Below are 21263 nucleotides of genomic sequence, written 5' to 3'. Positions count from 1 at the left end.
GGCGGATGCTCCATGGCATCGGGCAGCCGACACAGTCACCACGGTCAGTCTCGACAAGTTCCGCGACTGTGTTCCCCCCGAACACCATGCCGCGATGCAGAGTGTGCTCGACCAGCATAGTCGTGTGTTTGCCTCAGCCGAACCCTTGAAATTTACGACAGTAGCGGAACACGCAATACCAACTTACCCCCACGAGCTCATATTCATACCTCCAGGCAGTTACGGACACTCGGGAAGGCAAACAATTCTGATGCAAGTCCGGGAAATGCTACGTGACTGAATCATAGAGCCCTCAAAAAGTCCCTATAACTTCAGATTGTTGTTACAGGGACAAAAGTCAGTAGTTTACGCTTCTGTGTTAACTTCAAACCTTTAAACAAACTAACTGTGAACACCCCGCCTCCTCTGTTGAACAGTGCCAACACAGTCGCAGGTCTCGGAAATGAAAAATTTTATGTCTCTCGACCTTAAGTCAGGTTACTGACAAGTACCCATCTGCCAGGAAAACACCCAAAACCACTTTTACCATAGCCGACGGGCGCCATTTTAAATTTTGTGTAATGCAATTTGGCTTGCAAATGCCCCGGCCACATTTCAGAATATGACGCTGGTGTTGGGTTACTACTCAGGGGATTTCGCAGCGGCCTACCTAAACGATGTTATATGGTCACAAACCTGGGAGGACCGCGCCCACCATCTGACGGTGCTAGAGCAACTCGCGACTCATAGACTAACTTGCAACAGTGAAAAGTATCACATTGGCACCACTGAGATGGATTTCCTGGGACTGGTGGTGAACGTGAAGTGGAACCAGCTGACAAAACAACAGCTCGACACAATCCTGGACAAGCCCGCACCCCAGACGAGGAAGCAACAGCAACATACTCTCGGGCTGGCTTATTGGTTCCGCGCATTTATTCCGGAGTTTTCCACAGTCGCAGCGCCTATGACGGTGCTGCTATCCCCGAAGAAACCATTCAAGTGGACGGGGACCGCACAGGATGCTTTTCTGGAACTGAAAAGCCGCGTCTGGCAATGCCACATACTAGCCCGACTCGACTCAGACCGACCACTAATTGCACAGACAGATGCGAGCCAGGAGGGTATCGGTGCCATCCTGTTGCAGATTGGCGATAGGGGTGAGCCAAGGATAATCGAATATGCTAGTGACAAATTCGGCGATGTCGAGCGGCACTACAGCCTCAATGAACGCGAATGTTTATGTGTAGTATGGGCACTAAGGAGGTATGGACCACATCTGGAGGGCCAGCGCTTTGTACTAAGGATGGACAGCCAGTGCCTGAAGTGGCTGGTGGTCATGTAGGGTCGCCGGTCCAAACTGACATGCAGGGCCATGTTACTGCAGGTGCTCGACTTTACCATCGAATATGTCCCCGAACTGTCCCGAACCCCGACATGACAGTAGTAGCCCGGGATGATGCCGAATGGGACAAGCTCCTACTTCCCTCCAGCCAAACCCGGGACACGGACACTCGAGACAGGGGCCAGCCCATGGTACTACACAACATCAACGAAGAGAAACCCCCCATCCTGCCCCCTGGCACTTACTGGACAATCTGGACGAGTTTGTGCAAAGACACAGCAAGAAGTTCGATGGAGGCACAAAAGAACTAATACAGAAGTGTGCAGTAGAAGATTGCGAAGGCTACCGAGTGGTTGGCGGTCACTTACAAGCCCACCCCGCCGGAAGTCAACAAACATGGCGGATGTTCGTGCCCACACACTCAAACAGATTTTCCAGTTTCTACATGTAAACAAACTTGCTGGTCATCCCAGCACGAACGAGACCACGTGGGGCATTAGGAAGTTCTACTGGTCAGGCATGGGCATGTTTGTACGCAATGCAGTGCGGAATTGCTGGTACTGCCAGCGGTGCATATCGCAGTGCTTGAATGGATGGGAGCAGCAGGTGCTGCACCTACAGGCCGAACTGTTCCACACAGTCGCGCTCTACCTAATGGGATGGTACCTGCGCTCACCCCAGTGCAAAAGGTTCTTGCTGGTCGTAACTGACTGTTTCACAAGATGTATCGAAACATACCCCTTGTCGAACTGTCGGGCAGGGATGATTGCACGGGCCTTGGAGCACAGGTCTTTCCTCAGTGGAGGTATCCATTGGTTCTCTTGACCGATAATGCCACCCAGTTCTCAGGGCATAGGTGGGCAGAACTTTGCATGAAGTGGCGAGTGTTACCACACACAAGCCCGGTTTACCACCCCAGGGCAAACCCCACCGAGAGGAGGAACCAGGAACTAAAGGTACAACTCAGACTACGATTGAAGGACGATCACACACAGTGGGACCAGCACCTCCCAGACATCCTTCATTGTTTACACCACTGAGTAAACATTGTCACCGGCGATGCACCAGCCATGCTGGTACAGGGGCGGATCCTCCCTTTGCATGTGCAATACCATGTTAAGAGCCGCGACTGGGAACATGAGTGAGCCAGTCCCGAAGAGCGATTCAGGGGCCTGGAGGATGCCCGCGACATCGCACAGCATAACCAGGCAAGCCACAAGGAAATCACCACGCCGACCACGACTCGACTGTCCGTGAGTCTCACACCGGGCCAGATTGTTTACGCCCAGCTTTACCCTCTGTCCGCGCGACAACGCAACTTCTGCACGGGGCTGGCACCAAAGTAGGTTGGCCCTGTCCTGATCATTGAAGTGCTAGGCACTACCTCTGTGGTGGTTCAGCTACTGACGGGATGGATGGCGAAATATCACCGGGACACAGTTAGGCTGGCGGCCGAGGAAGGGGACTACCACCTGTCAGATGATGGACATGAACCTGCCGGTCAGGGAGGGCCCAGCCACGTCAACCCTCAGGAAAGATGCTGACCTAGAGTTCCGGGGGTTCCCAGAAATGAAACTAGCATCGCCTATCCGAGCGACAGAGGATGCATTCCAGCCGAAACAACTAAACGCAGAACAGGCGGATGATATGACACCCTTCTGAGGTTTTCTGCAGGATGCTGGGATGGAGGGGACAATGGCGATCACGAACCCATCCCCATAATCTGGAAACCGGAGGATGTGCTGTCATGCCCAGAGACACCCGACGAGGATAAACCTAGGTGGCCCCATCACATGTCACTGGCAAACACCATTTTTCACGTGACCTTTGAAGAACCACAAAATTTGGCACAGATGACGTAGAAGCCACGTGGGAGCAGCAGAGGACAAGGCACCCACCCTTGTACCCTGCTTAAACTTAAGGCCACACCAGGTGGTGCCCTGGCCCGGTGTTGCACAGTCTACAAAGGGCGAACCAGCAACACGAGACAACCGAGGGCGGCGAGAACGAGGGTGTAGCAGAGTCACATTGGGCTCCTTCGGGGGGGGGGGGGGGCAATTGATGTCAACTAGGACTACGGCCTCCCTAAGCCTGATGTGCCTCACATCTAGTCCTTGCAGGCCCCCTCCCACCACCACCCTATATGACCTGGGCATTTCAAACCACCTGCCGTAGTGTATTTTTGTGTGCATGTGCCGGCCCATGCCCACCAGTGTGATGCCAGTGCTTCGCTCCCAAATGATGCCGAGCAAGGACGATCATTTCCGAGACAGACTTTATTTTAATATTAGATTAGTTATGTAATGTTATTGTTTTCAGCCGATAGGCTAATTTAATTAAATATTTATGTATGTTCATTTCTTTCCCGGTGGCTTGCTTTATTTAAATACATGTTAACAGCCATTGGCTGGATGTGAGTGATGGACCCGCCTCGAGGGCGTGCGGAAGGTAGTCGGTTGCCATCGCTGCCTGAGGCAAAGAGTCATATGCCTATCATCTGCAACTCTTGACTGTTACTGATCTGCATCCATCTGACTATTTAATTTATGTAAATAATTTTCTTTAACTTCAGGACTTACTCGAGCAGTAGACTGATTTAATTAAGTTTTATTTATTTAACATATTATTTTTTGTGTGCATGGCCATGCAGGCAGAGGACTGAGGCATGTGGGCCACCTTCGAGAGCCTACCTTATTGTGTGTTTAAATTAATTGTGTGACCCCCGCTGAGAGGGAATATAATTACATGTTTTTTTTTATTTATATTGGGAAAATGGGCCTCCATGCACACGGGTAATGTCACGGCCCTGAGAATAGAGTCGCCAGGTCGCCAGGTCTCTTAAATTTTGAGGGAGAGCTATTTTGTAAGTTTTACATTGTGCTGTCCGTCAATAGAGAAGTCCTTTTGAAAGCTTACAACCTGATTTTATTTGCTGAATAATCTCTGAAATGTAAGGATCTGATTTTGATGAGACTGTAAGACTGAAAAAGCTAAAGGAAAATATGTGAGAAGCATGTGGCATGAAATGGGAGGTTCTTCCTTAAGATTAGATTTGGAGGGATTCTCGACTTTTTGAGAAAGAGAATCTGCCACGATATTCTATGAACCTCTGATATGTTGAATTGTAAATTTAAGTGAAGAAATTTTCGCTATCCATCTGCCCAGATTTCCTAGCTGCTTGGGGTGAAGCCAAAAGCCAAGCGAGGGCCTGATTGTCGGTCTCTAATAAAAATTCCCTGTGCTCAAGGTATTAACGAAATTTGTTGATTCCGAACACAACTGCTAGACACTCGAGTTCATAAACCGAGGACGATTTTCTCTCTTGATAAGTTAGAGTGCGAGAGGTGAAAGCTATTGGTTGCCTGTGGCCATCGAACTCTTGTGATAGAACTTCGCCAATGGCGACACTCGATGCATCCGTCTGTAGAATAAATGGCTTAGTGAAATCCGCCATTCGAAAAAACAGGTGGGCTGCCGATGGCTTGTTTTAAATAATTAAAAGCTTTGTCTTGTTCAGGACCTTAATTGAATGATTTGTTTTTCTTTCAAAGAGCATTTAACGGAACTGCGTTTTTTTACAAAATTAGGGATAAATTTGGCGTCGAAATTTGCCATTCCAATAAATCTTGAAATTCCTTTTGGATCTTTCGGTGGTTGGAAATCAGCGATGGCCTGTGTACTACTTGGGTCAATGTTACTCCTCTACTGGAAATTATGTGTTCCAGAAAAGGAATTTCGGAAACAGCAAACTTGACTTTCTTTGTATTGACTGTTAGTCCTGCTTTATGCTGTCGGGTGAGAACTTCATATAGGTGAGTTGTATTTATTTTCTTCAAAAGATTCTGAAAACACTACCACATCATCAAGATAATTAAATACAAGTTTAAATTTTAAATCGCCAAAAACTTGGTTAAGAAGGCGAATTTTTACCTGGCCATCTGTAGCTAGGCCAAAAGGAACTAGGTACTTTCTATTGATACAAAAGCCAGGGCACGCAAAAGCCTGTGATTAGTTTCGACTTTTGAGTTAATGGTATTTGATGATAAGCAGAATTATGGTCAAAAACGCTAAAATACTTGGATTTCCTAAACCAATGGCAAGCTGAATTCAAATCAGGCAATGGTACCATTTCTATGTCTATTTGCCTGTTAATTTTTCTATAGTCCACCACTAAGTGGAGACCTTGGCCCTTAGGGACCAAAAATGCTGGAGAGGAGAAACTGTGAGTCGACATTTCAATTACATCCTTTTTCAACAGGTCTTGTATATGTTCGCGCATGATTTCCATTTTGGGGCCTAATAATTGATAAGGGTGACACCTGACTGGGGATTTATCCAAAAGTTTTATGTCATATTGCACTAAGTGAGTACGACCTAGTTTTTTTGTCAAAACGTCTGGGAAGCTATGGCATAAATTTTCCACTGTTTTTTTTTTTTTTTTCTTGCGATGTTTCGAGGTGTGCCAGGGATAACACATCCATCCTCAATTTCAGACTGGATTGCATTAACATTACTCTAATACTGGGTTTTAGGAGAAATAAAAGGGATAATAATTTATTCATTAAATTTGAAATTGAAATTTACTGCCTGCAAATCAGTTACTAAGACTGCTTAAGATATAAAATTGGATCCTAAAAAGAGGTCAGTGGCTAAGTCTTGTGAAACTAAAAGGAAATGTCCAGGAAAATAACTTAATTTTAATGAAGGCTATTGTGTTAATCTTTAATGGTTGCTCCGAGGCAGTGAAACAGTGTATCTTTATTGATTCAGTTTTCTGAACTAATTTCTCATTTTGTAAAGCATAAAAAAGATTTCCTGAAATAAAACTTCGGACTGAGCCAGTATCAATCAGTCCTGGAATTTCTTGTTTGCCAATCAAGGTGCTAGCATAAGGTAATACCTACTGTTGGTAGGCTTGCAAAAATATTATGACAACTTCTCTTACCTGAATTTTTAGGATTCAAGCAAATTTTTACAATATTCTTTAGGTTCGGTAGAATTTTTTACATTATTTGAATCTATGGCCATTTTGTGTTTTTTCCCTTTACAAGACTTGTTTGACTTTTATGATTTAATTGAATATTTTGTGCGTGTTTGTTGTTGCTTTGCAGTGTAATTTCCTTTTGGTTGGTAATTGGATCTGTAACTGTATTCTCTCGGTGCATGCGAATTAGTGCTGGCACTGCATAAATTACACGAAGATGTTTGTTCTTTAGGTGGCGCAGACGAACCACTTGCTGGCCACCTCGTTACTCGTTTTTTTTGGTTATTGTTGTAATAATAATTTCTCTGTCTGTATTTTGTGCGGCATTCCTCAATTACATGCCTGGATCTTTTACAAAATTTACAAAATGGCATCTGTTCCTGGGGATGGTTATATCCACTCTGGTGATTACTGTAATAATTTTGTTTTGTTGTGAAATTGGTGTTCCTGTTTTCCTTTCTCTGTTGTGATTGTGACACTGAAAGTTTGGGGTTTCTATCAGGGAAACTCTGGTACCGGTTTCTTTGGTAGTTGGCGAATTCTACATTTGTGGCATGAATACACAAACGATCCAGCTCGGCAAAAGTCTGTGGTCGAGTCTGCAAAACTGCTCGCGATCGCTCTGCAGGACTAATTCCATCCAGTATGTTTGAAACAACTTCACACTCTGAAGCTCCTGGGCGAAGGACTCGAGTGGCTTCCTTTATGTCATAAATGTATTTACTTAATGGTTCGTCTTTCCTTTGAACCCTGTTGTACCAATCAAGTCTCAGGTTTGTGAGCATGCGCGCTGGAATAAAAAAAAAAACTTAATATGTCAGTGTGGTACTGATCAAAGATTAAGTTATTTTCTATGGCCAATGAGGTTCGTTCACTCAGAGGTGTGTGGGTATGAGGGCAAACTATTTCAAATAACTCCTTATCGGGTAGGTTTCATTTTTGGTGTAGTTTGAGTAATTGTCGCAAAAACTCAATTAGTTTTTTTGGATCCAATCCATTGGTTTCTGGGAGATTGGTGAGTAGCCTTTCTGCTGGGTGGGCGAATTTGCTATAGTAATGTGCTTCATGACTTTGCACAGCTGGCATCGGGGGGTGATTTGGCGCAGGATTGGGGTTGTTTCGGGGGAGGGGTGCTGCAGGTGCCAGAGGAAGGTAGGTGGTTGAGGGGCTGACTTGCAGAACTGGTAGGTCAGATTGGGAATAGTTGTCAATGGTGGTGGCTTGTGTGGGGGTAACTGCCAAATTGGATGTGCTGGCCTGAGGTAGGAGTGGGATTTGAGTTTCAACTGCTGGGGAGTTCTGGGGTGGTCTGGAGCGATGAGGATGCTGATTGGAATTGGTAGTAGGGAATAAAAATGGCTGCCCAAGTGGGTGGAAGTTAAATTGGTTGGATGAGGTGGGAGGGGTGTGCAATGAGTTCGGGAAAAGTTCGAGTGTAGGTGACCTTAGTGACTGGGTGGGTTTACCAGCCTTATGATAGAAGTAGATTGTACTATATGTGGGTAGGTGGGAGACTGACAGTAGGTATTGCAGGATGACTCGGGAATGGAAATGAGGAGAAGGGAACTAGGGGTGGTGAAGATACTGGTAATACCGGTAATGGAGGCACCAGAGTGACCTTGTGCTGGTGTTCCGTATTTGTGTTTGTGAAACTTCAGATAGTGTGTTTGGATTGCTTGCTAAACTAGTGTTTGTTCCAGGCATTTTTTCCTGGAGATCAGGAAATGTTTCAGCACTGTCAGAGGGTGTCTCCTGTAGTGTGGGGAGTTTGTTTTTCAATCTAGTTGTGTATTCGGGAATTTGCTTTCGGCACTTGTCTATTTCTTTTCTGTAGACTCAGTTTAATTTACCTGCTGATAATATAGATAGGTTGTTGAGTCTTGTGGCGATATGGTTGATTCGCATGAGGATTCTTAATATGTTTGCTTTGTTTGTCTCGTTGTGCACTTCATTAATGTAAGTTGTAATGTCCTTGAATTTATTGCATGCAATGTTAAATTCTTCTAGGGGGTCAAAGCTCAAATTCCAAGTAGCTGGCTGCAATTGCGACTGGCAAAAAGCTATAAGTCGTTTCCTCAGCTCTTGGGCATCCCCTAAGGTGGGTTGACCATGAAAGGCGAGCTCATAGGCTATCTCGTCCTTAAGGAGGTACTCTGGAGTAATCATAATTGGACTTATATTAACTTATTTGAGGAACTCAAAAGAAGCATGCAACTCTTATTCTAGTCTTACATACTATACGATAAACACTGTAAGCTTTAACTTAAATTATAATATATCTTATTCTACATGCTCCGTGGGTTACAGACTTATGCGACATAAAATTCCCGTCGGAAAAAAGAAAGGATCAATGTCCTCCGAGGACTGGCGGGTGTGATAAAGGGGGGGGGGTTGTCAGTGTGCGAGCCACATGCGTGAGATAAGGCAGGGCATGACGGTGAGAGGAGTTATGAGGAGGGGAGGTCGGATGTGACTGATAATGCTTCGCACATGGATGTGTGCGACAGCTGTCTGGTTACAAGGCCATGCTGTGCCCCGCAAGAGACGAGAAGGAAAAGATGTCTCCCAAGAAACTAAACTGAATTTCGCATTGATATTACACTGAAAACATTACAAATATTCTGGTAACTACCAACGAATAATGCCAGCTTAAAATTCGTCTCAAAATTATATACATTGGCAATTAAATTTTTGAAAAAAATAGTTTTAGTTTTGTAATATCACTGGGATAGCTTATAAACAAAATTCACACCACCTATAACTGTAACCACGCTCTGCTACCATTTATATCCAGCCTTGTCCATCTCACCTGATGACTGAGGGGAACGAGTGGATCTTTGGTTTCCAGAAGGTAAAACAGTGATTTCGTCTAGATGTTAGTTTCTCTGTTTTTATTTTACTTTAGATTATTTGTAATTATATAATAAACCACTACATAATGTAAGTGAATTAACTGAAAACATATTACAACATGGAATTAAGATCACATTAATACAAGTATAGGCCGGCCTTTATTAGAGAAATAACAAAAGTTGATTACAATATTTAATTGAAGTTTGTAACAATAAAAATATTAAATTATCATAGCGAGGTTCTTGATTTCAGATCAAAGAAACGTCATGGTTGGATGCTAGTTCGGAAAAGGTTTAAAAAAATTGTAAGACTGACGTTTTGGAGATTGTTGGATGTAGAGGGACAGCTCAAGAGATGTATGAGGGCCTTGGTCTTCCTTCCCATGAAGACTGATCTGGTCCGTGGAAAAGTACCCGGGTCCGGTAGTTAGTGCCTGGTCCATTACTTCTACTCTGTTACTTGTGCCTGTCTGTGAACAGATCCAATCACATATGTTTAAGACTAATTCACAGACAGTAGGTGGAATAGGCAGAAAATGCCTTCTAGTTACGATGACAGGTTGGGAGTGGTGGTGGTAAAAATTCACCAAACAGGATTATGTCTTCCAGGGTCGGCCCGATGGTTGAGCAACACGCGCGATGCAGATGATCCATGATTCTAAAAAAAAAAAAAAATATCTACAATGACTTATACATGACTACTTTTGCTAGATTCACATGGACTGACGAATGCCTAAACACTACTATGGTGGGAAACATCCCTTGTCTAATCAGATCACATCTTAAGATAAAAACACAGCGAGGCATCCCGATGATGTCTGGTTCTATGCAGTTAGTCCTGAATCGCGGCATGCAGTGAGTTTGGGGCGGCCGAGACTCGTAATGTAAAGCGTCGTTAACAAAAGAAAGGTGAGTTGGCTTTGGCTCTCTAACCGAAAGTTTCCGAACATTACTGAGGTGCTTATCGAGGAAGGCAGACTTCGATATCTCGAAGTTGGTGGTACTGCCCGATGTCAGCGCGACCTACTGAGGTGTGGCTGAACTGAGTAGAGTTCGAGTGGCGTGGGGCAGCTGGTAGCAGCATTGGGCATATGAAGAGAACTCAGCCAGTGCTCTGTTGGCCTGGGAAGTAACTACGTGAACTTGTTACTGCGAGAGATGCCAGAAGGCAGGCGTTCTACGGGTTTCAAACTCCCAGGGTAAGTGATTCGCAGAATTACCGCTAGATAGCATAAGTATGTATTTCATGTACTACTGTCGTGGCCTTGGGAAGAGGTGAGCCTGGCCGTGGTTAGCAGCCGGTCAAAGACCCGTGGCAGTGTTCCCATGAAAACTTGGAGAGATGGGGGTGTGGTGCTCCTGATGAAATTGGGAATGGTGGTCTACATGACTTGGAGGTGTGACTACTTTGGCGAAGATGATTCACCATCATGCCAAGAAGTGTTCGCGTCAGGCGAGATCTAGGAACTGGCTGGTCCTGAGAGCTTGCAGGACCTAGCAGTTCTCATCACGAATCGTGGGCGAATTACAGGAGACAGCTGTGCGCTAAGGCGGGAATAAAATGATCGTTCTGCTAGGTCATTGAATGGTAAGGCTTGGAAAACTTGAGGAGACAAGTATGACAAAGGTTGGATGGGAGTGTACAGGATGAGGAAAAAGTTTAAGTTCTTGCAGCAAAGGAAATAATGGGGACATTAATTAATATTTAAAATTGTGCTGAAAATACTAGTTGGCGGCACACTATAAAGGCCAGTCCTTGACTATAACTATGAATCTGTGTTCGTTTTTTCCAACACGAGGAGCGCATGTCTTTGAAAACCTGTAAAGTCATGTCGTCGTTTAAATGATCGTCATAAGCATTATGTAAATTAAGTTGGTCCATGCGAAAAAGTACTATGATGTTCGCATTGTTTTGTAGAAGATATTTTGGTACATTACTGTACATCTTACACAGTTAAATGCAGTCTAATTTTACATGTCTGCCCATTGAAAAGTACTCTTGTATTATTTCTTACTTCATGCATATTACATCATCGAAAACAAACACGGTATTGGCTTTTGTTTCGCTAGGAAGAACCACATCTGCATTATCATTAAATGAAAAATACTCCAGGCCATCAACCGATCCTAGAACCGTAGCTAGATGCTGGTACTTTGGCTGCTGCAACAATTTGAAATAGAGGTATTTCGAACCTAACGCTATTTCATTCTTCCAGCAAACTCAGTAGAACACATATTTTGCCGCAGTTGGCGGGCCTACCAATATGCATCATATGGTAGAAGGCAATAAAGAGCTATACTGCGATTCGCGCATACTAAATACACCATCGGGACTACTCACAACAAGTTCCTTTGCATCAGATAAATTAACTCTGCCGTTGTCCGGGGTCTCGGGCTCGAGTCCCGGTGTGGCTCCTAGTGGGAAAAGGCGGTTCTTGATCTGTGTTGTCCGGGTGGGCGCCAGACTAGCTCGTTTCTAGTCGTGAATTTGGGGTCGTGGATGTATGTGCCCCTGCGTGGCCCACTAGGGCCGGCGGCGGTGTTGCGTGAGATGATTTTAAATAAGAGACGTGGAGTTGAGGTGGCGGTGTCGTACCTTTTATTCAGAGGAGCGAGTCGTACACAATACAACACTCTACAGAGGTCCCCGGGGGGTTTTACTTGTTATTCCGTGGCGCCGTATTGTTTGTGTTCCGCGTTACGTGGCCTCGGATGCTGTTATGTCTCAGACGTCTCACTGGGTACGCAGGTAACGTAATTTCGTAACACAAAGGCGGGACACAAAATACACTGAATTAAGGGGGCGCGTACAGGTTACGTGACACTCGTTACTCGGGTAACGTAAGTTAGCAATACAAAATACGGGATACAAAAATACACTGAATTAAGGGGGTGCGCACAAGTTACGTGGCACTCGTTACTCGGGTAACGTAAGTTAGCAATACAAAACACGGGATACAAAAATACACTGGATTAAGGGGGCGCGCACAAGTTACGTGGCACTCGTTACTCGGGTAACGTAAGTTAGCAGTACAAAATACGGGATACAAAAATACACTGAATTAAGGGGCGGGCGATTGGAGACGGCCAATCCCGTATGCAAATGTCTCGGCGCGGGTGTTGTGCCCACTGTGGTGAAACATGCACCGCAATTAAGTTTGTCCGAGTTCCCTTGCGGGTTTGTGGTCAGCGCCGTGCGCGTGACCTTAAACAAAGTTCTGTACATTGCGGGAGACGGCCCGTGCCGTATGCTGAAGAGCAGCCCCGCTGACCAAGTGTGGTGCGGGGTGTCCTTAAGTTGATGCGGCCGGATTAGGTCCGGGACCGAAAAAAGGGACCGGGTACTCACGGAGAGGTTAAGTAATAAAAGGGGTTTGGTTAATTAGTGACTATATTTACCGGACGTTACTTTCAATGTAGACAAAGGATGTTGCCTCTCCGTGGGACGTAGGTCCGCCCCGGCCCGTGAGCTGCGTTGAACTGCCGAACTGGCATGGCGTCCGAGGGAGGCTCGGCCTCTCTCGCGCCAGGCGTGACCTCATTACGCTAGACTCCAAACGGGTGTCTCTGGAAGAGATTTTATTGTCGCTAAAATCCTCATTTAATGTTTCAGGAGGAATGGGTACGGTTCTTCTCTTGTCTACTCAGGTTTCCGCGGCTTTGTCTTTAATTGCTGTTCGGGTCGCCTGACTCGGGTGGGCCATGGCCAGGGGTGTGTTCCGTTAGCGGGAGCGTATACTGGCGGGTGCAGGTCGGGCTCTGGGGTGGTCGTCGGCCAGACGACGTCAACTCTTACAGCTGAATGGAGTCCAAGACATTAGTGCCAAGTAGTCTCGTAGCCAAGTAGCCTTGTGTCCTGGATGCTTCATAGACCCGTAGCCTCGCAATCACATAATCTTGTAGTTGCATAGTCTTGTAACATCATGGCTCGTAGTTGCATAGTCATGATGCCTTGGAGCCTCGTCGACATGTAGCTACGTAACCATGTAGCCTTGTAATCTTATAACATAATGCTGCTGGAGCAGTTGGAGCCAAAGAGAAATTTCAGCCGATGCCAGATGCAGCAATTGGAGCCTTGTAGACTGGTAGCTTCTTAGTCAAGTACTCATGTAGACAAGCAGTCCTGTAATCTCGTATCTTTGTAATCTCCAAGTCTTGTAGTCAAATATCATTAGGCGTAAGACTATTTGGAGTCGAATACTTTTGGCATCATTGATTGTTGAAGCCAAAACACTGTTGGAGCCAATGACTGTTGGAGGCATTGTATCTTAACGTAAGATTAACGAACGCAACCTACTGAGTTGAATGTTCGTAAAAATGTGCGTCCTTTTCGTTAGATGTGCTTCTTTTTTTTGTAGATTGTGATTCCGATTGTGCTTCCAAATGTGCTTCCTTTTTGTAATTGACAGCTGTGCAGTGCTATCTCTTTAGTATGTTATCTGATATTTAGTTGCTGTTCCAATGTCGACCTTGATGGACTGTCTACCATCGATGGAGCAGACCCTGGTGACAGCGACGATGAAGGCATCAGAGACCTAGATTGTAGCAGAGTTCTCGATGGCAGCGATGTCGATGGCGTTTCAGATAACGTTGGCATCGTCGAAGACAGTAGGGTGTGGTAGCAGATTTTGTGAAAGGGAAATGGTAAACAGAGCCCCCTGTGAGGAGCGAGGGAGGTAGGGGTCAGAGTTGTTGACATGGCATGTGAGTATTCAAACGAGATGCCAGGAGGAGGCCGTCATCATGATGTCGTCTGCTGGAGGCCGCCATCTTTTTTATGTCGGACAGAGGCAGGAAAAGTGTACAAAAATCCAGGCGGCAGCTGGTATTTGATCCGGGGGACGTGAGTACATCGAGGTTGGAAAGCAGAGACCTTAGCCACTAGACTTTGAGATCGGGGGCTAAAGAAAGAAATAAGTAATATAAATTCCAGTACTAGCTATGTTAAAGTCGCCTGAGTATAGTACTAGCTATGTTAAAATTTAAAAAACCTCAGTAGCCACCATATTTAATTCCACCTCCTGTGTACAGAGAGCATCACATACCCTCGCCGCAATACTGCTATGATTAAAAACAAACCCCAGAATGCACCACATACTCTCGCCCACCATCTTACCTGCTCTCGGAGAGCACCACAGTCGTCACCATCTTTAATTCCACTTCCCATGAACAGAGAGCACCACAGTCGCCTCCGAAGGAGCACCAAATATCCTCGTCGCCTTACTATCTATGTTTATAAACAAATCCCATGGAGCGCCACATACCTCACATGTACTGAGAGCACCACATTTGTGTGCTGGGACACTATGTGCACCAGCTATTTTATAGTACTGTTTAAAGAGAAATAAAATGACATGTAAAATAACATTTCCACCATCGACCAGTATTGTGGCATAGCTCAATTTGACAGTCAGTTATAAAAAAGCAAATGTAAAATAAAATGTCGAATAAAAACATATTTAAATATGATCGCTATAGTATTAGACAATGTCTAAAGACCATTATGTTATAGTACTAGTCCAGAAATAAAATTATGTCACTTAAACAGCACAGTTATGCGATAGTTGTAGATAGTCATTAATGTGTTAAGTAATAAAATTAAACATAGAATAAAGACTTATGGTGTTGTATATTTAAAAAGTATGTTACCTCGCTGCTCGGTAATAAAAAAGACCATGTATTCATATAGGCATAGTTAAAAAATATTGATATGTGATAATGAAATAAACATAGTTAAAAGTTAATATTAAAACTGGACCTCTACAGTACTAGCCATCCAAATAGTGTGAAGCGCAGTAAAGGTGCCCAGTGGAATGTAGTAAATAAGAATATTTAAAATAAAACATAGGAGTAACATTTCTGTCCGCCGTGTAGGCACTCGGAAGACTGCAGGCAGGTCGCGCGGTGGCGATCGCAGCAGGTCAGTGTCAAAACAAGTTTCTCTTTTCGGCGGCGAAAGTGAAAACATGTTTTTGTCACCAGGCCACCGCCTGCTGCACAGTCTTCAGCGAGACAGAAGAGAATACACATGGTTGCGGGCGGAATCACCATTAAATAACACCAGAATTAATCCATGTCTCAACCATCACAGGAAATCCCTTCCACGACACTACCAAACGTCCGCCACACTTTCTGTGAATTTTATTCACTAAATAAGTGTCAGGGTACAGTGTTATCTGAAGTTCAGGACAATAAAACTCACATAAACTCGTTGCCATCCAAATCAATGAAATGAAATACTTGTGGAAAATTAGATGTAACCCTGACTACTTTGAAAAGCTGGTGGGTCCACCGCGGTATAAAACCTGTTCAAACAATTTCTTACATTTTGAAATACGAACATAGGATCTCACGTGAGCCTTAGGTATTCTAGGATTTAATTTCTTAACATATCTGTAAATAATAGGCAGCAAAGAGTTATCCTTCACCTCGTTCGGAGCCATACCTATAGTGTGGTGGAACCTATTATTGTAGATACGTAGTATTTTCTGTAAAAGTGTAAGCCACTTATAACTTCCTTGCACCGAGAACTCATTATAAAGCAAAAACTTTAACGATCTATTAAAATGCTCTACAACAGAAGCTTTGTCCACGCTATAACTAGAGTAATGATTAATTGCATACCTATGGATTAGGGCCTGAAAGGGCTTATTGTAAAACTCCGCTCCTGTATCGCTTTGAATATTCTTAAAACATCCCACTTCTTTTAAAATACGTTCCATGGCTGCGGTGACTAACACTCCACATATGCTATACACATCTATAGCTGTAAGGATGTACTTGAAACCACTATTTGCCTTACTGTACGGTATCATCTCCACCAAATCAATCTGTAATAAATCATGAAGCCCATAGTTCAACACTCTTCTACGAGTAAAAATTCTACGAACTCTGCAATGCAGTTCGTTAGCAATCCCATAATGTGCATCACTCATTTCGCAATATATTCCACCTCCTTCAGTTCTTCAAGTATCGATATCACTTCATTACTGTATCCAGTATTGCCGGCGGCCTGCATAGCCATAAGTAGTCGGAGGCGAGGAACAATCTGGTTAAGTCGTCCCAATAAAGAAATTGCCTTGTGCATTGCAAATCCAATGTTTTCTGTAACAAACCGCTATCTTTCCGCGGTAAGCCAATATTCGGAAACAATCCCTTAAAGATATCGAATTTCGCATGTCTCACTTTTATACAGTTTCGTCCTAGAATCATTTTTTAAAGTAAGCATTTGTAATATCTAGTAAATGACCGTATTGTTTTAAGGCTGACTCTGAGTATGTGTGTGATTCTCTGCGGAACAGCAATTCGAATAAGCCAGGAGCAGGTTGTATTAATTCATTTTAAACGCGAATTAAATTGTTATCTGAAAAAACACTTCTGTATCCCCTAAAAACACAATAATTGTCGCGCTTATAGAGACCATAGGTCCAATCAACTGAGCGAAGATTGTAGCTCCGTAAGTAAGCCTGCACCTCACCTAAAGAATCACCTACAACACCACGATGTATAGTAGAGTCAGAACTATAACCATCACTCATATCCAGATCCCGTTTAATAGTAACAGCATCCAAGGGCTCTTGTTTCAGAATATCCTGTTGTGGGATAGGCTGCACGAACGAAGGGGTTTGTCCAAGCTTATCCAGTTGCTAATTAACAGACTTGAACATTTCTTGATTAATCGCAGCCCTCTCCATTTGTGCTCACTTGGCCAAAATATATTTGGCACATATGTTCCCTATGGCATGATCTAAAGTGTTTGCCCTTTTATATACAGGCTCGAAGCATTGAGAACTAGAAGGGTCTAGAAGCTAGTGGCTTCGGAGCTGTAGGCGGTGGTTTTGGAGTTTTAGGCCACCTAGCACCAGACCTCACAGTCGATACATTGACAGAAACCAATCCATCAACACCACTCTTTCTCAACACCAAAAGTACAAGCCAATTGAGAAACCCGTTGCACAATGTCAGCACTACTAGAAGTAGTTTCAGTACCAGCTCCGCCAAGGTATCGCTTATAAAATCTTTTACCTTTCCTACAACCGTATTCTCAAATAGGTCGAGGTTGTTCACCAACAAAGTAACATACATATCACTTTACTTTGTTGACAGAACCGACAGACAAGCATTAATTTGATCCACCGACCACTGTTGCTTTACCTCCAAATTCCGTAAAAATTCGAGAATACCAACCTGCACATCTTTAAATTAATCAGTGCTGCATTAAGCTCCATAAACCGACACAACAGCTCTTCAGTCACTGTGCGAGTGATAAAACCTGAGACCGAGCAAATATAATGTTTACTCGCACCATTCCCAGGTTCCTTAAACATGCCTACACATTTTAAATGTTTTCCACCTAAATCGCAATTTCCATCAAGATCGCGGGACATACACGAGTCAAGCTGACGTTTCAGAGGACTACCTCCGAACTTAGATACACTGTAGTTTATCCTTCAATAATTCACCACAATAAAATTATCAAAACCGCAATAGTACCTGCCATTTTGTAAAGGAAAATCCTTTACGATAATGAGACAACCATGCTCATTTTTCCAGCACAAGGAGCATATATCTTCAAAAGTCAGAAATACCATATCACTGTTTACATGATCATCATAAGCATGACGCAAATTAAGCAAATCCATGCGGAAAAGCACGATAACATTCGAATAATCTCAAAGCAAATGTTTAGGTATTCTGCCATAAGTTTGACCCAGGTAAAAACAGTCAACGTGTGCATGTCTACCCATAGACAAATACTGATGTATGATTCCTTGTTTCTCACACATAATACCGTTGAAAACTATCACTCAATTGGCCCTGGCCTGGCTAGGAGGTACCACATCAGCATTTTCCGTATACTGGAAATTTCCCAAACCTTCCACAGCTCTAAGAACCGTAGCCAACCGCTGATACTTTGGTTGTTGCAGCGACTTTGAATACAGATACACATTCTCGAACCGAAGACAGTTTGTCTCCTGGAGTAAAATTAGTATGACACGTTTTTCTGCATCCGATGGCCCAACAATCAAACATCTTACTGTCAAAGGTAATAAAGTCCCGTGCCACGACTCACGAGCACTGGCCTCATCGGCCTGTGTAATCCGCGCAGGCAGCGACTCATGCTGTGGCACTACTTCCATTACACAACTTAACAGAAAACTTTAAAAACAGTATACTTATACCAAATTGAATCAGTATAGTGTTTTGCATTGCACATGAAAGAAGTTAAAAATAGGCAGGGGATACTAAATTCCGTTATTAACAAGCTGCCAGTAGAGTTACATCTGCCAGGATATAATTTTTGGGGTCCAGGAATGAAACTTGCCAAGGGACTAGCACGGGGTGATACAGGTGTGAACTCCCTTAATGAGGCATGTCGTATCCATGATATTAGCTATTCTAAAAGTGATAGTCTAGGTGACAGACACATGGTATATTAGCGAACAAATCCGCACAAATAGCAAAGAATCCCGCAACGGGTTCAGGAAAGTCGCAGCATGGAATCACGGCGAATATCATTGGCCACAGTTTACTTAATGGAAAATCAAATAGCACAAAACACAATTTTTTTCCGAATGTCCCTCCAAGATATAAGCTCAGTGATATGCCTCAAACTCTCATTTACAGTCCAGTTACTATGCAACAAATACGAGAGTTTGTTATTAGAATGGTAGACAAGAAAAGTAAATCAATAACCTTTAGAAACAAGGTGATCACATTACATTTACATTTGAAAAAATTATGGGGATAAGATACTTTGATTTGCATAAAGGGTCTGGAGTGAGTAAACAAAGAGTCAGTACAAAAGTAAACATCAAATGTTTAATACCTATTAACACGAGGTTTCTAGAAAAATTAGGTTTGAAAGTATTTCCAAATGGAATATAATATACTCGACGTCCAACAGTCACCGCAGTTTGACGATGCAATCTCAAAATGTGAAATGCATACGTACAAACCATACATTGTGGTACCATACGAGCCAAGTTCCGAGATAGTTATAGTAATACAAAACTCTAATGGTTATACACACATAGTTAAATAGTTTCTGCGAATTAATGGTGCATTCGCGAAACCAAACAGACAAAAACCCAACAATGCAAAAAATCATAAACAATGGTTTACTACATATGATAAATCAATATCGTTCGAACTTAACAGGGTGAAAATCGATGAGGTACGCGAGTTTGGAATTGTGACAACAGTGAAAAACTACTTGTCGAGCACACGTGATGAAAAAGCCATAAATAAAATTGCAGGATGGTGCCCCGATGGTGATTACAGTTTGCCACAAGAAGAGTTTGAAATGTGCATTCTATTGAACCAGTTGCTAGGCTTTGCAGAAGACTACAAACAAATATTAATAAATTGTAAACAAATGCTTGTTATAATCACTGCAAAGAGTTATATTAATGTTATAATGGACATGAGCGATCAGCGACAACAAGGGACATAAAGTTTGCAATCTATCGACTGGATTGTTTCGCATCTAATGGTAAGCCCCACCCAACACACGAGACTGTTGAAAATGGTTGAAAAGTTTCATGATAAAGACATTTCTTTCAGATCGTGGCGAGTAGAAGTTTACCCTAGTTTACCACCATCACAGAGTGTCAGTTTTGTTGTAAAATCTGGCCTCTCTAGTGAATGTCCCCGTTATATAATAGCGGCATTGCAAACCAGCAGGCACAATGTCTTGGCTGCAAACAAATCTAAATTCGACCATTGTAATTTACAAAATATCAAGGTTTATCTTAATTCTGAAATGTACCCATATTCGGATCCAGCATTGAACTTTAGGAACAGGCTCTACCTATTTATATATGATATGATCTCAGACTTCCAAGCGAGCTACTATGGTAAACTAAATACACTTCTTCTTGACCCGGAGGGTTTTAAAGACAAAGCCCCTTTCTTTGTATTTGACATTTCACATGAAAACAAAAAATTAACATCAACTATGATAGACTGTTAAATAGACATTTCGTAGCAAAAATCATACTGCCGCTGACACAGGCATATGCAATAATCGTGCACGATATGTTAATTTCATACAACCCGAGGGATCAAAGTATTAAAATAATGAGCTAAATGTGATGTAGGCTCAGTCATGTCTCAGCCGCCATGGCGAAGTGAGTACACCTCCAAGGCTTATTCTCTCAGCATGGGATTATCGTCGAGGAAAAAAACATTGCTGTCACGGAGGGTAACATAATTAAGCAATCATTTCAACCACCGTTTGCATGGGAACAATTAATTAGGAAACATCAGAGAACAAATACCTGGCTCACTAACAATTTCCACAACCTATAATGGGAAGACAGACTTTTTTCTTACACAAGCCTTTCCGCCATATTGGCGGCACACTTGAGCGGGACTATAATGGTTGCCGGGAGCGAACAGAAATGTTGGCTGTCTAAACATTGTTGCAAACATGTGCGAATAGTGGGTGTTCAAAACGAGTACAGCTGCCTATTTTTTAAAGAAATTACATGAGTCATAACATGAGTCATATAGCAAAAACCATAGAGGTACAAGGCCGATATTGTCTCGTCAAAATGCATCGTTGCTCCGAGACTGGGTGGTAGAAAACATTGCTGAGAACAACGAGAAAGTGGAAGTGCCAGAGGAGGTTGAAATACTGGTATGCACAAGTATGCCTAGGATAGCTAGTAGACCTGCAACCAGCGCGCGATGTCACAGAGTAGTACAACATGGAGTTCAACCCAACCACTCCGTACAAAGACATATCGATCGGGTATCGTCAGGTTTGGTTTATAACCAATTATGAACAGGAGGTGTTAGAGGTGTGCACAGTGCTGGGCCACATGGTTAGTGGTGATCTCATAGGTGACAAAACTGACTACTTCGCATTTCCGTTCACCAATCAGGACTGTCCTGTCAGGCTACTAGGTCTCGATAGTGAGCTACCATGCTTGCTGAAGGAGCTACGTAGCTTATATGCAGTGGAAACTATCACCATCAACTGGCTCGGTCAGGGCTCTGCTACCTACGAGCTATGCCACCTGGACAGTGCTGTGGTAAGGTGACATGAGGTGTGTGAAATGTTCCATCACATCACCTATCTCGACAAGGGAGACGT

Source organism: Bacillus rossius, chromosome 2, assembly GCF_032445375.1.
Source record: "Bacillus rossius redtenbacheri isolate Brsri chromosome 2, Brsri_v3, whole genome shotgun sequence".
Taxonomy (NCBI): Eukaryota; Metazoa; Arthropoda; class Insecta; order Phasmatodea; family Bacillidae; genus Bacillus; species Bacillus rossius.
Note: the sequence above shows the minus strand (reverse complement) of the source record.